This window comes from Procambarus clarkii, chromosome 45 (assembly GCF_040958095.1).
Source record: "Procambarus clarkii isolate CNS0578487 chromosome 45, FALCON_Pclarkii_2.0, whole genome shotgun sequence".
Taxonomy (NCBI): Eukaryota; Metazoa; Arthropoda; class Malacostraca; order Decapoda; family Cambaridae; genus Procambarus; species Procambarus clarkii.
In genome coordinates, this window is record NC_091194.1 from 17,699,133 (window position 1) to 17,717,269 (window position 18,137).

Consider the following 18,137-nt stretch of genomic DNA (forward strand, 5'->3'; position numbering starts at 1 on the left):
ATGGTCGTGTGGTAGTGCTGCCACTCACCATGGTCGTGTCTCAGTGCTGCCACTCACCATGGTCGTGTGGTAGTGCTGCCACTCACCATAGTCGTGTGGTAGTGCTGCCACTCACCATGGTCGTGTCTCAGTGCTGCCACTCACCATGGTCGTGTGGTAGTGCTGCCACTCACCATGGTCGTGTGGTAGTGCTGCCACTCACCATGGTCGTGTGGTAGTGCTGTCACTCACCATGGTCGTGTGGTAGTGCTGTCACTCACCATGGTCATGTCTCAGTGCTGCCACTCACCATGGTCGTGTGGTAGTGCTGCCACTCACCATGGTCGTGTGGTAGTGCTGTCACTCACCATGGTCGTGTGGTAGTGCTGCCACTCACCATGGTCGTGTCTCAGTGCTGCCACTCACCATGGTCATGTCTCAGTGCTGCCACTCACCATGGTCGTGTGGTAGTGCTGCCACTCACCATGGTCGTGTGGTAGTGCTGCCACTCACCATGGTCGTGTGGTAGTGCTGTCACTCACCATGGTCGTGTGGTAGTGCTGCCACTCACCATGGTCATGTCTCAGTGCTGCCACTCACCATGGTCGTGTGGTAGTGCTGTCACTCACCATGGTCATGTCTCAGTGCTGCCACTCACCATGGTCGTGTGGTAGTGCTGTCACTCACCATGGTCGTGTGGTAGTGCTGCCACTCACCATGGTCGTGTGGTAGTGCTGTCACTCACCATGGTCGTGTGGTAGTGCTGTCACTCACCATGGTCATGTCTCAGTGCTGCCACTCACCATGGTCGTGTGGTAGTGCTGCCACTCACCATGGTCGTGTGGTAGTGCTGTCACTCACCATGGTCGTGTCTCAGTGCTGCCACTCACCATGGTCGTGTCTCAGTGCTGTCACTCACCATGGTCGTGTGGTAGTGCTGTCACTCACCATGGTCGTGTGGTAGTGCTGTCACTCACCATGGTCGTGTGGTAGTGCTGTCACTCACCATGGTCGTGTGGTAGTGCTGCCACTCACCATGGTCGTGTGGTAGTGCTGCCACTCACCATGGTCGTGTGGTAGTGCTGTCACTCACCATGGTCGTGTGGTAGTGCTGTCACTCACCATGGTCGTGTGGTAGTGCTGCCACTCACCATGGTCGTGTCTCAGTGCTGTCACTCACCATGGTCGTGTCTCAGTGCTGCCACTCACCATGGTCGTGTCTCAGTGCTGCCACTCACCATGGTCGTGTGGTAGTGCTGCCACTCACCATGGTCGTGTGGTAGTGCTGTCACTCACCATGGTCGTGTGGCAGTGCTGTCACTCACCATGGTCGTGTGGTAGTGCTGTCACTCACCATGGTCGTGTGGTAGTGCTGTCACTCACCATGGTCGTGTGGTAGTGCTGTCACTCACCATGGTCGTGTCTCAGTGCTGCCACTCACCATGGTCGTGTCTCAGTGCTGTCACTCACCATGGTCGTGTCTCAGTGCTGCCACTCACCATGGTCGTGTCTCAGTGCTGCCACTCACCATGGTCGTGTCTCAGTGCTGTCACTCACCATGGTCGTGTCTCAGTGCTGTCACTCACCATGGCTGTGTCTCAGTGCTGTCACTCACCATGGCTGTGTCTCAGTGCTGTCACTCACCATGGTCGTGTCTCAGTGCTGCCACTCACCATGGTCGTGTGGTAGTGCTGCCACTCACCATGGTCGTGTGGTAGTGCTGCCACTCACCATGGTCGTGTCTCAGTGCTGCCACTCACCATGGTCGTGTCTCAGTGCTGTCACTCACCATGGTCGTGTCTCAGTGCTGTCACTCACCATGGCTGTGTCTCAGTGCTGTCACTCACCATGGTCGTGTCTCAGTGCTGCCACTCACCATGGTCGTGTGGTAGTGCTGTCACTCACCATGGTCGTGTCTCAGTGCTGCCACTCACCATGGTCGTGTCTCAGTGCTGTCACTCACCATGGTCGTGTCTCAGTGCTGCCACTCACCATGGTCGTGTCTCAGTGCTGCCACTCACCATGGTCGTGTCTCAGTGCTGTCACTCACCATGGTCGTGTCTCAGTGCTGTCACTCACCATGGTCGTGTCTCAGTGCTGCCACTCACCATGGTCGTGTCTCAGTGCTGCCACTCACCATGGTCGTGTCTCAGTGCTGTCACTCACCATGGTCGTGTCTCAGTGCTGTCACTCACCATGGCTGTGTCTCAGTGCTGTCACTCACCATGGTCGTGTCTCAGTGCTGTCACTCACCATGGTCGTGTCTCAGTGCTGCCACTCACCATGGTCGTGTCTCAGTGCTGCCACTCACCATGGTCGTGTCTCAGTGCTGTCACTCACCATGGTCGTGTCTCAGTGCTGTCACTCACCATGGCTGTGTCTCAGTGCTGCCACTCACCATGGTCGTGTCTCAGTGCTGCCACTCACCATGGTCGTGTCTCAGTGCTGTCACTCACCATGGTCGTGTGGTAGTGCTGCCACTCACCATGGTCGTGTCTCAGTGCTGCCACTCACCATGGTCGTGTCTCAGTGCTGCCACTCACCATGGTCGTGTCTCAGTGCTGCCACTCACCATGGTCGTGTCTCAGTGCTGCCACTCACCATGGTCATGTCTCAGTGCTGCCACTCACCATGGTCGTGTGGTAGTGCTGTCACTCATCATGGTCGTGTCTCAGTGCTGTCACTCACCATGGTCGTGTGGTAGTGCTGTCACTCACCATGGTCGTGTCTCAGTGCTGTCACTCACCATGGTCGTGTGGTAGTGCTGCCACTCACCATGGTCGTGTGGTAGTGCTGTCACTCACCATGGTCATGTCTCAGTGCTGCCACTCACCATGGTCGTGTCTCAGTGCTGCCACTCACCATGGTCGTGTCTCAGTGCTGCCACTCACCATGGTTATGTCTCAGTGCTGTCACTCACCATGGTCGTGTCTCAGTGCTGCCACTCACCATGGTCGTGTGGTAGTGCTGCCACTCACCATGGTCGTGTCTCAGTGCTGCCACTCACCATGGTCGTGTGGTAGTGCTGCCACTCACCATAGTCGTGTGGTAGTGCTGCCACTCACCATGGTCGTGTCTCAGTGCTGCCACTCACCATGGTCGTGTGGTAGTGCTGCCACTCACCATGGTCGTGTGGTAGTGCTGCCACTCACCATGGTCGTGTGGTAGTGCTGTCACTCACCATGGTCGTGTGGTAGTGCTGTCACTCACCATGGTCATGTCTCAGTGCTGCCACTCACCATGGTCGTGTGGTAGTGCTGCCACTCACCATGGTCGTGTGGTAGTGCTGTCACTCACCATGGTCGTGTGGTAGTGCTGCCACTCACCATGGTCGTGTCTCAGTGCTGCCACTCACCATGGTCATGTCTCAGTGCTGCCACTCACCATGGTCGTGTGGTAGTGCTGCCACTCACCATGGTCGTGTGGTAGTGCTGCCACTCACCATGGTCGTGTGGTAGTGCTGTCACTCACCATGGTCGTGTGGTAGTGCTGCCACTCACCATGGTCATGTCTCAGTGCTGCCACTCACCATGGTCGTGTGGTAGTGCTGTCACTCACCATGGTCATGTCTCAGTGCTGCCACTCACCATGGTCGTGTGGTAGTGCTGTCACTCACCATGGTCGTGTGGTAGTGCTGCCACTCACCATGGTCGTGTGGTAGTGCTGTCACTCACCATGGTCGTGTGGTAGTGCTGTCACTCACCATGGTCATGTCTCAGTGCTGCCACTCACCATGGTCGTGTTGGTAGTGCTGCCACTCACCATGGTCGTGTGGTAGTGCTGTCACTCACCATGGTCGTGTCTCAGTGCTGCCACTCACCATGGTCGTGTCTCAGTGCTGTCACTCACCATGGTCGTGTGGTAGTGCTGTCCACTCACCATGGTCGTGTGGTAGTGCTGTCACTCACCATGGTCGTGTGGTAGTGCTGTCACTCACCATGGTCGTGTGGTAGTGCTGCCACTCACCATGGTCGTGTGGTAGTGCTGCCACTCACCATGGTCGTGTGGTAGTGCTGTCACTCACCATGGTCGTGTGGTAGTGCTGTCACTCACCATGGTCGTGTGTTAGTGCTGCCACTCACCATGGTCGTTGTCTCAGTGCTGTCACTCACCATGGTCGTGTCTCAGTGCTGCCACTCACCATGGTCGTGTCTCAGTGCTGCCACTCACCATGGTCGTGTGGTAGTGCTGCCACTCACCATGGTCGTGTGGTAGTGCTGTCACTCACCATGGTCGTGTGGCAGTGCTGTCCACTCACCATGGTCGTGTGGTAGTGCTGTCCACTCACCATGGTCGTGTGGTAGTGCTGTCACTCACCATGGTCGTGTGGTAGTGCTGTCACTCACCATGGTCGTGTCTCAGTGCTGCCACTCACCATGGTCGTGTCTCAGTGCTGTCACTCACCATGGTCGTGTCTCAGTGCTGCCACTCACCATGGTCGTGTCTCAGTGCTGCCACTCACCATGGTCGTGTCTCAGTGCTGTCACTCACCATGGTCGTGTCTCAGTGCTGTCACTCACCATGGCTGTGTCTCAGTGCTGTCACTCACCATGGCTGTGTCTCAGTGCTGTCACTCACCATGGTCGTGTCTCAGTGCTGCCACTCACCATGGTCGTGTGGTAGTGCTGCCACTCACCATGGTCGTTGTGGTAGTGCTGCCACTCACCATGGTCGTGTCTCAGTGCTGCCACTCACCATGGTCGTGTCTCAGTGCTGTCACTCACCATGGTCGTGTCTCAGTGCTGTCACTCACCATGGCTGTGTCTCAGTGCTGTCACTCACCATGGTCGTGTCTCAGTGCTGCCACTCACCATGGTCGTGTGGTAGTGCTGTCACTCACCATGGTCGTGTCTCAGTGCTGCCACTCACCATGGTCGTGTCTCAGTGCTGTCACTCACCATGGTCGTGTCTCAGTGCTGCCACTCACCATGTCGTGTCCTCAGTGCTGGCCACTCACCATGGTCGTGTCTCAGTGCTGTCACTCACCATGGTCGTGTCTCAGTGCTGTCACTCACCATGGTCGGTCTCAGTGCTGCACTCACCATGGTCGTGTCTCAGTGCTGCCACTCACCATGGTCGTGTCTCAGTTGCTGTCACTCACCATGGTCGTGTCTCAGTGCTGTCAATCACCATGGCTGTGTCTCAGTGCTGTCCACTCACCATGGTCGTGTCTCAGTGCTGTCACTCACCATGGTCGTGTCTCAGTGCTGCCACTCACCATGGTCGTGTCTCAGTGCTGCCACTCACCATGGTCGTGTCTCAGTGCTTGTCACTCACCATGGTCGTGTCTCCAGTGCTGTCACTCACCATGGTCGTGTCTCAGTGCTGTCACTCACCATGGCTGTGTCTCAGTGCTGCCCACTCACCATGGTCGTGTCTCAGTGCTGCCACTCACCATGGTCGTGTCTCAGTGCTGTCACTCACCATGGTCGTGGTAGTGCTGCCACTCACCATGGTCGTGTCTCAGTGCTGCCACTCACCATGGTCGTGTCTCAGTGCTGCCACTCACCATGGTCGTGTCTCAGTGCTGCCACTCACCATGGTCGTGTCTCAGTGCTGCCACTCACCATGGTCGTGTCTCAGTGCTGCCACTCACCATGGTCGTGTGGTAGTGCTGTCACTCACCATGGTCGTGTCTCAGTGCTGTCACTCACCATGGTCGTGTGGTAGTGCTGTCACTCACCATGGTCGTGTCTCAGTGCTGTCACTCACCATGGTCGTGTGGTAGTGCTGCCACTCACCATGGTCGTGTGGTAGTGCTGTCACTCACCATGGTCATGTCTCAGTGCTGCCACTCACCATGGTCGTGTCTCAGTGCTCTCACTCACCATGGTCGTGTGGTAGTGCTGCCACTCACCATGGTCGTGTCTCAGTGCTGCCACTCACCATGGTCGTGTCTCAGTGCTGCCACTCACCATGGTCGTGTCTCAGTGCTGCCACTCACCATGGTCGTGTCTCAGTGCTGCCACTCACCATGGTCGTGTCTCAGTGCTGCCACTCACCATGGTCGTGTCTCAGTGCTCTCACTCACCATGGTCGTGTGGTAGTGCTGCCACTCACCATGGTCGTGTCTCAGTGCTGCCACTCACCATGGTCGTGTGGTAGTGCTGCCACTCACCATGGTCGTGTCTCAGTGCTGCCACTCACCATGGTCGTGTCTCAGTGCTGCCACTCACCATGGTCGTGTGGTAGTGCTGTCACTCACCATGGTCGTGTGGTAGTGCTGCCACTCACCATGGTCGTGTGGTAGTGCTGCCACTCACCATGGTCGTGTCTCAGTGCTGCCACTCACCATGGCTGTGTCTCAGTGCTGCCACTCACCATGGTCGTGTGGTAGTGCTGTCACTCACCATGGTCGTGTGGTAGTGCTGTCACTCACCATGGTCGTGTCTCAGTGCTGCCACTCACCATGGCTGTGTCTCAGTGCTGCCACTCACCATGGTCGTGTGGTAGTGCTGCCACTCACCATGGTCGTGTGGTAGTGCTGCCACTCACCAGGGTCGTGTCTCAGTGCTGCCACTCACCATGGTCGGTGTCTCAGTGCTGCCACTCACCATGGTCGTGTGGTAGTGCTGTCACTCACCATGGTCGTGTGGTCAGTGCTGCCACTCACCATGGTCGTGTCTCAGTGCTGCCACTCACATGGTCGTGTGGTAGTGCTGCCATCACCATGGTCGTGTCTCAGTGCTGCCACTCACCATGGTCGTGTGGTAGTGCTGCCACTCCACCATGGTCGTGTCGGTTAGTGCTGCCACTCACCAATGTCGTGTCTCAGTGCTGCCACTCCACCATGGTCGTGTCTCAGTGCTGCCAACTCACCATGGCTGTTGTCTCAGTGCTGCCCACTCACCATGGTCGTGTGGTAGTGCTGCCACTCACCATGGGTCGTGTTGTAGTGCTGCCACTCACCATGGTCGTGTGGTAGTGCTGTCACTCACCATGGTCGTCGTGGTAGTGCTGCCACTCACCATGGTTCGTGTCTCGTGTGCTGCCACTCACCATGGCTGTGTCTCAGGTGCTGCCACTCACCATGGTCGTGTGGTCAGTGCTGCCACTCACCATGGTCTGTGTCTCAGTGCTGCCCACTCACCATGGTCGTGTGGTAGTGCTGTCCACTCACCATGGCTGTGTCTCAGTGCTGCCACTCACCATGGTCGTGTGTAGTGCTGTCACTCACCATGGTCGTGTCTCAGTGCTGCACTCACCATGGTCGTGTCTCAGTGCTGCACTCACCATGGTCGTGTCTCAGTGCTGCCACTCACCATGGTCGTGTGCTAGTGCTGCCACTCACCATGGTGTGTCTCAGTGCTGCCACTCACCAGGCTCGTGTCTCAGTGCTGCCATCACCATGGTCGTGTTGTAGCTGCTGCCACTCACCATGGTCGTGTCTCAGTGCTGCCACTCACCATGGTCGTGTGTCAGTGCTGTCACGCACCATGGTCGTGTCTCAGTGCTGCCACTCACCATGGTCGTGTGGTAGTGCTGTCACTCACCATGGTCGTGTGGTAGTGCTGCCACTCACCATGGTCGTGTCTCAGTGCTGCCACTCACCATGGTCGTGTGGTAGTGCTGTCACTCACCATGGTCCTGTCTCAGTGCTGCCACTCACCATGGCTGTGTCTCAGTGCTGCCACTCACCATGGTCGTGTCTCAGTGCTGCCACTCACCATGGTCGTGTCTCAGTGCTGCCACTCACCATGGTCGTGTCTCAGTGCTGTCACTCACCATGGTCGTGTCTCAGTGCTGCCACTCACCATGGTCGTGTCTTAGTGCTGCCACTCACCATGGTCGTGTCTCAGTGCTGCCACTCACCATGGTCGTGTGGTAGTGCTGCCACTCACCATGGTCGTGTCTCAGTGCTGCCACTCACCATGGTCGTGTCTCAGTGCTGCCACTCACCATGGTCGTGTCTCAGTGCTGCCACTCACCATGGTCGTGTCTCAGTGCTGCCACTCACCATGGTCGTGTGGTAGTGCTGTCACTCACCATGGTCGTGTGGTAGTGCTGCCACTCACCATGGTCGTGTCTCAGTGCTGTCACTCACCATGGTCGTGTGGTAGTGCTGCCACTCACCATGGTAGTGTGGTAGTGCTGCCACTCACACATGGTCGTGTCTCAGTGCTGCCACTCCCATGGTCGTGTGGTAGTGCTTGTCACCTCACCATGGTCGTGTCTCAGTGCTGTCACTCACCATGGCTGTGTCTCAGTGCTTGTCACTCACCATGGTCGTGTCTCAGTGCTGTCACTCACCATGGTCGGTGTCTCAGTGCTGCCACTCACCATGGTCGTGTCTCAGTGCTGCCACTCACCATGGTCGTGTCTCAGTTGCGGTCACTCACCATGGTCGTGTCTCAGTGCTGTCACTCACCCATGGCTGTGTCTCAGTGCTTGCCACTCACCATGGTCGTGTCTCAGTGCTGCCACTCACCATGGTCGTGTCTCAGTGCTGTCACTTCACCATGGTCGTGTGGTGTGCTGCCACTCACCATGGTCGTGTCTCAGTGCTGCCACTCACCATGGTCGTGTCTCAGTGCTGCCACTCACCATGGTCGTGTCTCAGTGCTGCCACTCACCATGGTCGTGTCTCAGTGCTGCCACTCACCTAGGTCATGTCTCAGTGCTGCCCACTCACCATGGTCGTGTGGTAGTGCTGTCACTCACCATGGTCGTGCTCTCAGTGCTGTCACTCACCATGGTCGTGTGGTAGTGCTGTCCACTCACCATGGTCGTGTCTCAGTGCTGTCACTCACCATGGTCGTGTGGTAGTGCTGCCACTCACCATGGTCGTGTGGTAGTGCTGTCACTCACCATGGTCATGTCTCAGTGCTGTCACTCACCATGGTCGTGTGGTAGTGCTGCCACTCACCATGGTCGTGTGGTAGTGCTGTCACTCACCATGGTCGTGTCTCAGTGCTGCCACTCACCATGGTCGTGTGGTAGTGCTGTCACTCACCATGGTCGTGTGGTAGTGCTGCCACTCACCATGGGCTGTGTCTCAGTGCTGCACTCACCATGGTCGTGTGGTAGTGCTGCACTCGCCATGGTCCTGTCTCATGTGCTGCCACTCACATGGCTGTGTCTCCAGTGCTGCCACTCACCATGGTCGTGTCTCAGGCTGCCACTCACCATGGTCGTGTCTCAGTGCTGCCACTCACCATGGGTATCAGTGTCTCAGTGGCTGCCACTCACCATGGTCGTGTCTCAGTGCTGCCACTCACCATGGTCGTGGTAAGTGCTGCCACTCACCATGGTCGTGTCTCAGTGCTGCCACTCACCATGGTCGTGTCTCAGTGCTGTCACTCAGCCATGGTCGTGTCTCAGTGCGCCCACTCACCATGGTCGTGTCTCAGTGCTGCCACTCACCATGGTCGTGTCTCAGTGCTGTCACTCACCATGGGTCGGTTCTCCGTGCTGCCACTCACCATGGTCGTGTCTCCCCCAGTGCTGCCACTCACCATGGTCGTGTCTCAGTGCTGCCACTCACCATGGTCGTGTGGTAGTGCTGCCACTCACCATGGTCGTTGTCTCAGTTGCTGCCACTCACCATGGTCGTGTCTCAGTGCTGCCACTCACCATGGTCGTGTCTCAGTGCTGCCACTCACCATGGTCGTGTGGTAGTGCTGTCACTCACCATGGTCGTGTGGTAGTGCTTGCCACTCACCATGGTCGTGTCTCAGTGCTGTCACTCACCATGGTCGTGTGGTAGTGCTGCCACTCACCATGGTCGTGTGGTAGTGCTGCCACTCACCATGGTCGTGTCTCAGTGCTGCCATTCACCATGGTCGTGTCTCATGCGCCATACCTCCCCATGTGTCGTGTGGTAGTGCTGTCACTCACCATGGTCGTGTCTCAGTGTCTGCCACTCACCATGGTCGTGTGGTAGTGCTGCCACCTCACCATGGTCGGGTCTCAGTGCTGCCACTCACCATGGTCGTGTGGTAGTGCTGTCACTCACCATGGTCGTGTCTCAGTGCTGCCACTCACCATGGTCGTGTCTCAGTGCTGCCACTCACCATGGTCGTGTCTCAGTGCTGCCACTCACCATGGTCGTGTGGTAGTGCTGCCACTCACCATGGTGGTGTCTCAGTGCTGTCACTCACCATGGCTGTGTCTCAGTGCTGCCACTTACCATGGTCGTGTGGTAGTGCTGCCACTCACCATGGTCGTGTCTCAGTGCTGCCACTCACCATGGTCGTGTCTCAGTGCTGCCACTCACCAGGTCGGTGGTAGTGCTGCCACTCACCATGGTCGTGTCTCAGTGCTGCCACTCACCATGGTCGTGTCTCAGTGCTGCCACTCACCATGGTCGTGTCTCAGTGCTGCCACTCACCATGGTCGTGTCTCAGTGCTGCCACTCACCATGGTCGTGTCTCAGTGCTGCCACTCACCATGGTCGTGTCTCAGTGCTGCCACTCACCATGGTCGTGTCTCAGTGCTGCCACTCACCATGGTCGTGTCTCAGTGCTGCCACTCACCATGGTCGTGTCTCAGTGCTGCCACTCACCATGGTCGTGTGGTAGTGCTGCACTCACCATGGTCGTGTGGTAGTGCTGCCACTCACCATGGTCGTGTCTCAGTGCTGCCACTCACCATGGTCGTGTCTCAGTGCTGCCACTCACCATGGTCGTGTCTCAGTGCTGCCACTCACCATGGTCGTGTCTCAGTGCTGCCACTCACCATGGTCGTGTGGTAGTGCTGCCACTCACCATGGTTGTGTCTCAGTGCTGCCACTCACCATGGTGTGTCTCAGTGCTGCCACTCACCATGGTCGTGTGGTAGTGCTGCCACTCACCATGGTCGTGTCTCAGTGCTGCCACTCACATGGTCGTGTCTCAGTGCTGTCACTCACCATGGCTGTGTCTCAGTGCTGCCACTCACCATGGTCGTGTGGTAGTGCTGCCACTCACCATGGTCGTGTCTCAGTGCTGCCACTCACCATGGTCGTGTCTCAGTGCTGCCACTCAACCATGGTCGTGTCTCAGTGCTTGCCAATCACCATGGTCGTGTGTAGTGCTGTCACGAAAATGGGTCGTGTCTCGTGCTGCCACTCACCAGGTCGTGTGGTAGTGTCTGTCCTCACCATGCGTCGGTGGTAGTGGCTGCCACTCACCATGGTCGTTTGTCTCCCAGGTGCTGCCACTCACCATGGTCGGTGGTAGTGCTGTCACTCACCCTGGGCCTGTCTCAGTGCTGACTCACAGGCTGTGTCTCAGTGCTGCCACTCACCATGGTCGTGTCTCAGTGCTGCCAGTCACCATGGTGCTTGTGGTCAGTGCTAGCCACTCACCATGGGTCGTGTGTCAGTGCTGTCCACTCACCCATGGTCGGGTCTCAGGTGCTTGTGCCACTCACCATGGTCGTGTCTCAGTGCTGTCACTCAACCATTGGTCGTGTCTCAGTGCTGTCACTCACCATGGTCGTGTGTTAGTGCTGCCACTCACCATGGTCGTGTGGTAGTGCTGCCACTCACCATGTCGTGTGTCAGTGCTGCCACTCACCATGGTCGTGTCTCAGTGCTGCCACTCACCATGGTCTGTGTCTCAGTGCTGCCACTCACCATGGTCGTGTCTCAGTGCTGCCACTCACCATGGTCGTGTCTCAGTGCTGCCACTCACCATGGTCGTGTCTCAGTGCTGCCACTCACCATGGTCGTGTCTCAGTGCTGCCACTCACCATGGTCGTGTCTCAGTGCTGCCCACTCACCATGGTGGTGTCTCAGTGCTGCCACTCACCATGGTCGTGTCGCAGTGCTGCCACTCACCATGGTCGTGTGGTAGTGCTGCCACTCACCATGGTCGTGTGGTAGTGCTGCCACTCACCCATGGTCGTGTCTCAGTGCTGCCACTCACCATGGTTGGTGTCTCAGTGCTGTCACTCACCATGGCTGTGTCTCAGTGCTGCCACTCACCATGGTCGTGTGGTAGTGCTGTCCACTCACCATGGTCGTGTCTCAGTGCTGCCACTCACACCATGGTCAGTGTCTCAGTGCTGTCACTCACCATGGTCGTGTCTCAGTGCTGCCACTCACCATGGTCGTGTCTCAGTGCTGCCACTCACCATGGTCGTGTCTCAGTGCTGCCACTCACCATGGTCGTGTCTCAGTGCTGCCACTCACCATGGTCGTGTCTCAGTGCTGCCACGTCACCATGGTTGTGTCTCAGTGCTGCCACTCACCAATGTCGTGTGTTAGTGCTGCCACTCACCATGGTTGTGTCTTAGTGCTGCCACTCACCAATGTCGTGTGTTAGTGCTGCCACTCACCATGGTCGTGTTGTAGTGCTGTCACTCACCATGGTCGTGTCTCAGTGCTGCCACTCACCATGGTCGTGTGGTAGTGCTGTCACTCACCATGGTCGTGTCTCAGTGCTGCCACTCACCATGGTCGTGTCTCAGTGCTGCCACTCACCATGGTCGTGTCTCAGTGCTGCCACTCACCAATGTCGTGTGTTAGTGCTGCCACTCACCATGGTCGTGTCTCAGTGCTGCCACTCACCATGGTCGTGTCTCAGTGCTGCCACTCACCATGGTCGTGTCTCAGTGCTGCCACTCACCATGGTCGTGTCTCAGTGCTGCCACTCACCATGGTCGTGTGGTAGTGCTGCCACTCACCATGGTCGTGTCTCAGTGCTGCCACTCACCATGGTCGTGTCTCAGTGCTGCCACTCACCATGGTCGTGTCTCAGTGCTGCCACTCACCATGGTCGTGTGGTAGTGCTGTCACTCACCATGGTCGTGTGGTAGTGCTGCCACTCACCATGGTCGTGTCTCAGTGCTGTCACTCACCATGGTCGTGTGGTAGTGCTGCCACTCACCATGGTCGTGTGGTAGTGCTGCCACTCACCATGGTCGTGTCTCAGTGCTGCCATTCACCATGGTCGTGTCTCAGTGCTGCCACTCACCATGGTCGTGTCTCAGTGCTGCCACTCCCCATGGTCGTGTGGTAGTGCTGTCACTCACCATGGTCGTGTCTCAGTGCTGCCACTCACCATGGTCGTGTGGTAGTGCTGCCACTCACCATGGTCGTGTCTCAGTGCTGCCACTCACCATGGTCGTGTGGTAGTGCTGTCACTCACCATGGTCGTGTCTCAGTGCTGCCACTCACCATGGTCGTGTCTCAGTGCTGCCACTCACCATGGTCGTGTCTCAGTGCTGCCACTCACCATGGTCGTGTGGTAGTGCTGCCACTCACCATGGTGGTGTCTCAGTGCTGTCACTCACCATGGCTGTGTCTCAGTGCTGCCACTCACCATGGTCGTGTGGTAGTGCTGCCACTCACCATGGTCGTGTCTCAGTGCTGCCACTCACCATGGTCGTGTCTCAGTGCTGCCACTCACCATGGTCGTGTGGTAGTGCTGCCACTCACCATGGTCGTGTCTCAGTGCTGCCACTCACCATGGTCGTGTCTCAGTGCTGCCACTCACCATGGTCGTGTCTCAGTGCTGCCACTCACCATGGTCGTGTCTCAGTGCTGCCACTCACCATGGTCGTGTCTCAGTGCTGCCACTCACCATGGTCGTGTCTCAGTGCTGCCACTCACCATGGTCGTGTCTCAGTGCTGCCACTCACCATGGTCGTGTCTCAGTGCTGCCACTCACCATGGTCGTGTCTCAGTGCTGCCACTCACCATGGTCGTGTGGTAGTGCTGCCACTCACCATGGTCGTGTGGTAGTGCTGCCACTCACCATGGTCGTGTCTCAGTGCTGTCACTCACCATGGTCGTGTCTCAGTGCTGCCACTCACCATGGTCGTGTCTCAGTGCTGCCACTCACCATGGTCGTGTCTCAGTGCTGCCACTCACCATGGTCGTGTGGTAGTGCTGCCACTCACCATGGTTGTGTCTCAGTGCTGCCACTCACCATGGTTGTGTCTCAGTGCTGCCACTCACCATGGTCGTGTGGTAGTGCTGCCACTCACCATGGTCGTGTCTCAGTGCTGCCACTCACCATGGTCGTGTCTCAGTGCTGTCACTCACCATGGCTGTGTCTCAGTGCTGCCACTCACCATGGTCGTGTGGTAGTGCTGCCACTCACCATGGTCGTGTCTCAGTGCTGCCACTCACCATGGTCGTGTCTCAGTGCTGCCACTCACCATGGTCGTGTCTCAGTGCTGCCACTCACCATGGTCGTGTGGTAGTGCTGCCACTCACCATGGTCGTGTGGTAGTGCTGTCACTCACCATGGTCGTGTGGTAGTGCTGTCACTCACCATGGTCGTGTGGTAGTGCTGCCACTCACCATGGTCGTGTCTCAGTGCTGCCACTCACCATGGTCGTGTCTCAGTGCTGTCACTCACCATGGTCGTGTCTCAGTGCTGCCACTCACCATGGTCGTGTCTCAGTGCTGCCACTCACCATGGTCGTGTCTCAGTGCTGCCAGTCACCATGGTCGTGTGGTAGTGCTGCCACTCACCATGGTCGTGTGTCAGTGCTGCCACTCACCATGGTCGTGTCTCAGTGCTGCCACTCACCATGGTCGTGTCTCAGTGCTGTCACTCACCATGGTCGTGTCTCAGTGCTGTCACTCACCATGGTCGTGTCTCAGTGCTGCCACTCACCATGGTCGTGTGGTAGTGCTGCCACTCACCATGGTCGTGTGTCAGTGCTGCCACTCACCATGGTCGTGTCTCAGTGCTGCCACTCACCATGGTCGTGTCTCAGTGCTGCCACTCACCATGGTCGTGTCTCAGTGCTGCCACTCACCATGGTCGTGTCTCAGTGCTGCCACTCACCATGGTCGTGTCTCAGTGCTGCCACTCACCATGGTCGTGTCTCAGTGCTCCCACTCACCATGGTGGTGTCTCAGTGCTGCCACTCACCATGGTCGTGTCTCAGTGCTGCCACTCACCATGGTCGTGTGGTAGTGCTGCCACTCACCATGGTCGTGTGGTAGTGCTGCCACTCACCATGGTCGTGTCTCAGTGCTCCCACTCACCATGGTGGTGTCTCAGTGCTGTCACTCACCATGGCTGTGTCTCAGTGCTGCCACTCACCATGGTCGTGTGGTAGTGCTGTCACTCACCATGGTCGTGTCTCAGTGCTGCCACTCACCATGGTCGTGTCTCAGTGCTGTCACTCACCATGGTCGTGTCTCAGTGCTGCCACTCACCATGGTCGTGTCTCAGTGCTGCCACTCACCATGGTCGTGTCTCAGTGCTGCCACTCACCATGGTCGTGTCTCAGTGCTGCCACTCACCATGGTTGTGTCTCAGTGCTGCCACTCACCAATGTCGTGTGTTAGTGCTGCCACTCACCATGGTTGTGTCTCAGTGCTGCCACTCACCAATGTCGTGTGTTAGTGCTGCCACTCACCATGGTCGTGTTGTAGTGCTGTCACTCACCATGGTCGTGTCTCAGTGCTGCCACTCACCATGGTCGTGTCTCAGTGCTGTCACTCACCATGGTCGTGTCTCAGTGCTGCCACTCACCAATGTCGTGTGTTAGTGCTGCCACTCACCATGGTCGTGTCTCAGTGCTGCCACTCACCATGGTCGTGTCTCAGTGCTGCCACTCACCATGGTCGTGTCTCAGTGCTGCCACTCACCATGGTCGTGTCTCAGTGCTGCCACTCACCATGGTCGTGTCTCAGTGCTGCCACTCACCATGGTCGTGTCTCAGTGCTGCCACTCACCATGGTCGTGTCTCAGTGCTGCCACTCACCATGGTCGTGTCTCAGTGCTGTCACTCACCATGGTCGTGTCTCAGTGCTGCCACTCACCATGGTCGTGTGGTAGTGCTGCCACTCACCATGGTCGTGTCTCAGTGCTGCCACTCACCATGGTCGTGTCTCAGTGCTGCCACTCACCATGGTCGTGTCTCAGTGCTGTCACTCACCATGGTCGTGTCTCAGTGCTGTCACTCACCATGGTCGTGTCTCAGTGCTGCCACTCACCATGGTCGTGTCTCAGTGCTGCCACTCACCATGGTCGTGTGGTAGTGCTGCCACTCACCATGGTCGTGTGTCAGTGCTGCCACTCACCATGGTCGTGTGGTAGTGCTGCCACTCACCATGGTCGTGTCTCAGTGCTGCCACTCACCATGGTCGTGTCTCAGTGCTGCCACTCACCATGGTCGTGTCTCAGTGCTGCCACTCACCATGGTCGTGTGGTAGTGCTGCCACTCACCATGGTCGTGTGGTAGTGCTGCCACTCACCATGGTCGTGTCTCAGTGCTGCCACTCACCATGGTCGTGTGGTAGTGCTGCCACTCACCATGGTCGTGTCAGTGCTGCCACTCACCATGGTCGTGTGGTAGTGCTGCCACTCACCATGGTCGTGTGGTAGTGCTGCCACTCACCATGGTCGTGTCTCAGTGCTGCCACTCACCATGGTCGTGTCTCAGTGCTGCCACTCACCATGGTCGTGTGGTAGTGCTGCCACTCACCATGGTTGTGTCTCAGTGCTGCCACTCACCATGGTTGTGTCTCAGTGCTGCCACTCACCATGGTTGTGTCTCAGTGCTGTCACTCACCATGGTCGTGTGGAAGTGCTGCCACTCACCATGGTCGTGTGGTAGTGCTGCCACTCACCATGGTCGTGTGGTAGTGCTGCCACTCACCATGGTCGTGTCTCAGTGCTGCCACTCACCATGGTCGTGTCTCAGTGCTGCCACTCACCATGGTTGTGTCTCAGTGCTGCCACTCACCATGGTCGTGTCTCAGTGCTGCCACTCACCATGGTCGTGTCTCAGTGCTGCCACTCACCATGGTCGTGTCTCAGTGCTGCCACTCACCATGGTTGTGTCTCAGTGCTGCCACTCACCATGGTCGTGTCTCAGTGCTGCCACTCACCATGGCTGTGTCTCAGTGCTGCCACTCACCATGGTCGTGTCTCAGTGCTGCCACTCACCATGGTCGTGTCTCAGTGCTGCCACTCACCATGGTCGTGTGGTAGTGCTGCCACTCACCATGGTCGTGTGGTAGTGCTGCCACTCACCATGGTCGTGTCTCAGTGCTGCCACTCACCATGGTCGTGTCTCAGTGCTGCCACTCACCATGGTCGTGTCTCACTGCTGCCACTCACCATGGTCGTGTCTCAGTGCTGCCACTCACCATGGTCGTGTCTCAGTGCTGCCACTCACCATGGTCGTGTCTCAGTGCTGCCACTCACCATGGCTGTGTCTCAGTGCTGCCACTCACCATGGTTGTGTCTCAGTGCTGTCACTCACCATGGTCGTGTCTCAGTGCTGCCACTCACCATGGTCGTGTGGTAGTGCTGCCACTCACCATGGTCGTGTGGTAGTGCTGCCACTCACCATGGTCGTGTCTCAGTGCTGCCACTCACCATGGTCGTGTCTCAGTGCTCCCACTCACCATGGTGGTGTCTCAGTGCTGCCACTCACCATGGTCGTGTGGTAGTGCTGCCACTCACCATGGTCGTGTCTCAGTGCTGCCACTCACCATGGTCGTGTCTCAGTGCTGCCACTCACCATGGTCGTGTCTCAGTGCTGCCACTCACCATGGTCGTGTCTCAGTGCTGCCGCTCACCATGGTCGTGTCTCAGTGCTGCCACTCACCATGGTTGTGTCTCAGTGCTGCCACTCACCATGGTCGTGTCTCAGTGCTGCCACTCACCATGGTCGTGTCTCAGTGCTGCCACTCACCATGGCTGTGTCTCAGTGCTGTCACTCACCATGGTCGTGTCTCAGTGCTGCCACTCACCATGGTCGTGTCTCAGTGCTGCCACTCACCATGGTCGTGTGGTAGTGCTGCCACTCACCATGGTCGTGTGGTAGTGCTGCCACTCACCATGGTCGTGTCTCAGTGCTGCCACTCACCATGGTCGTGTCTTAGTGCTGCCACTCACCATGGTCGTGTCTCAGTGCTGCCACTCACCATGGTCGTGTCTCAGTGTGTGGCGGTCACCATCTTTGAAGTAAGGGCTTGAGGAGCAGTGCGTGTCGGCCCAGTGAAGGATAGGATTACTGGACCTTCCTTACAGGGATTCACGAGAGAGAGAGAGAGAGAGAGAGAGAGAGAGAGAGAGAGAGAGAGAGAGAGAGAGAGAGAGAGAGAGAGAGAGAGAGAGAGAGAGAGACAGACAGACAGACAGAGAGAGAGAGACAGAGAGAGAGAGAGACAGAGAGAGAGAGAGACAGAGAGAGAGAGAGACAGAGAGAGAGAGAGACAGAGAGAGAGACAGATACAGAGAGAGAGAGAACAAATA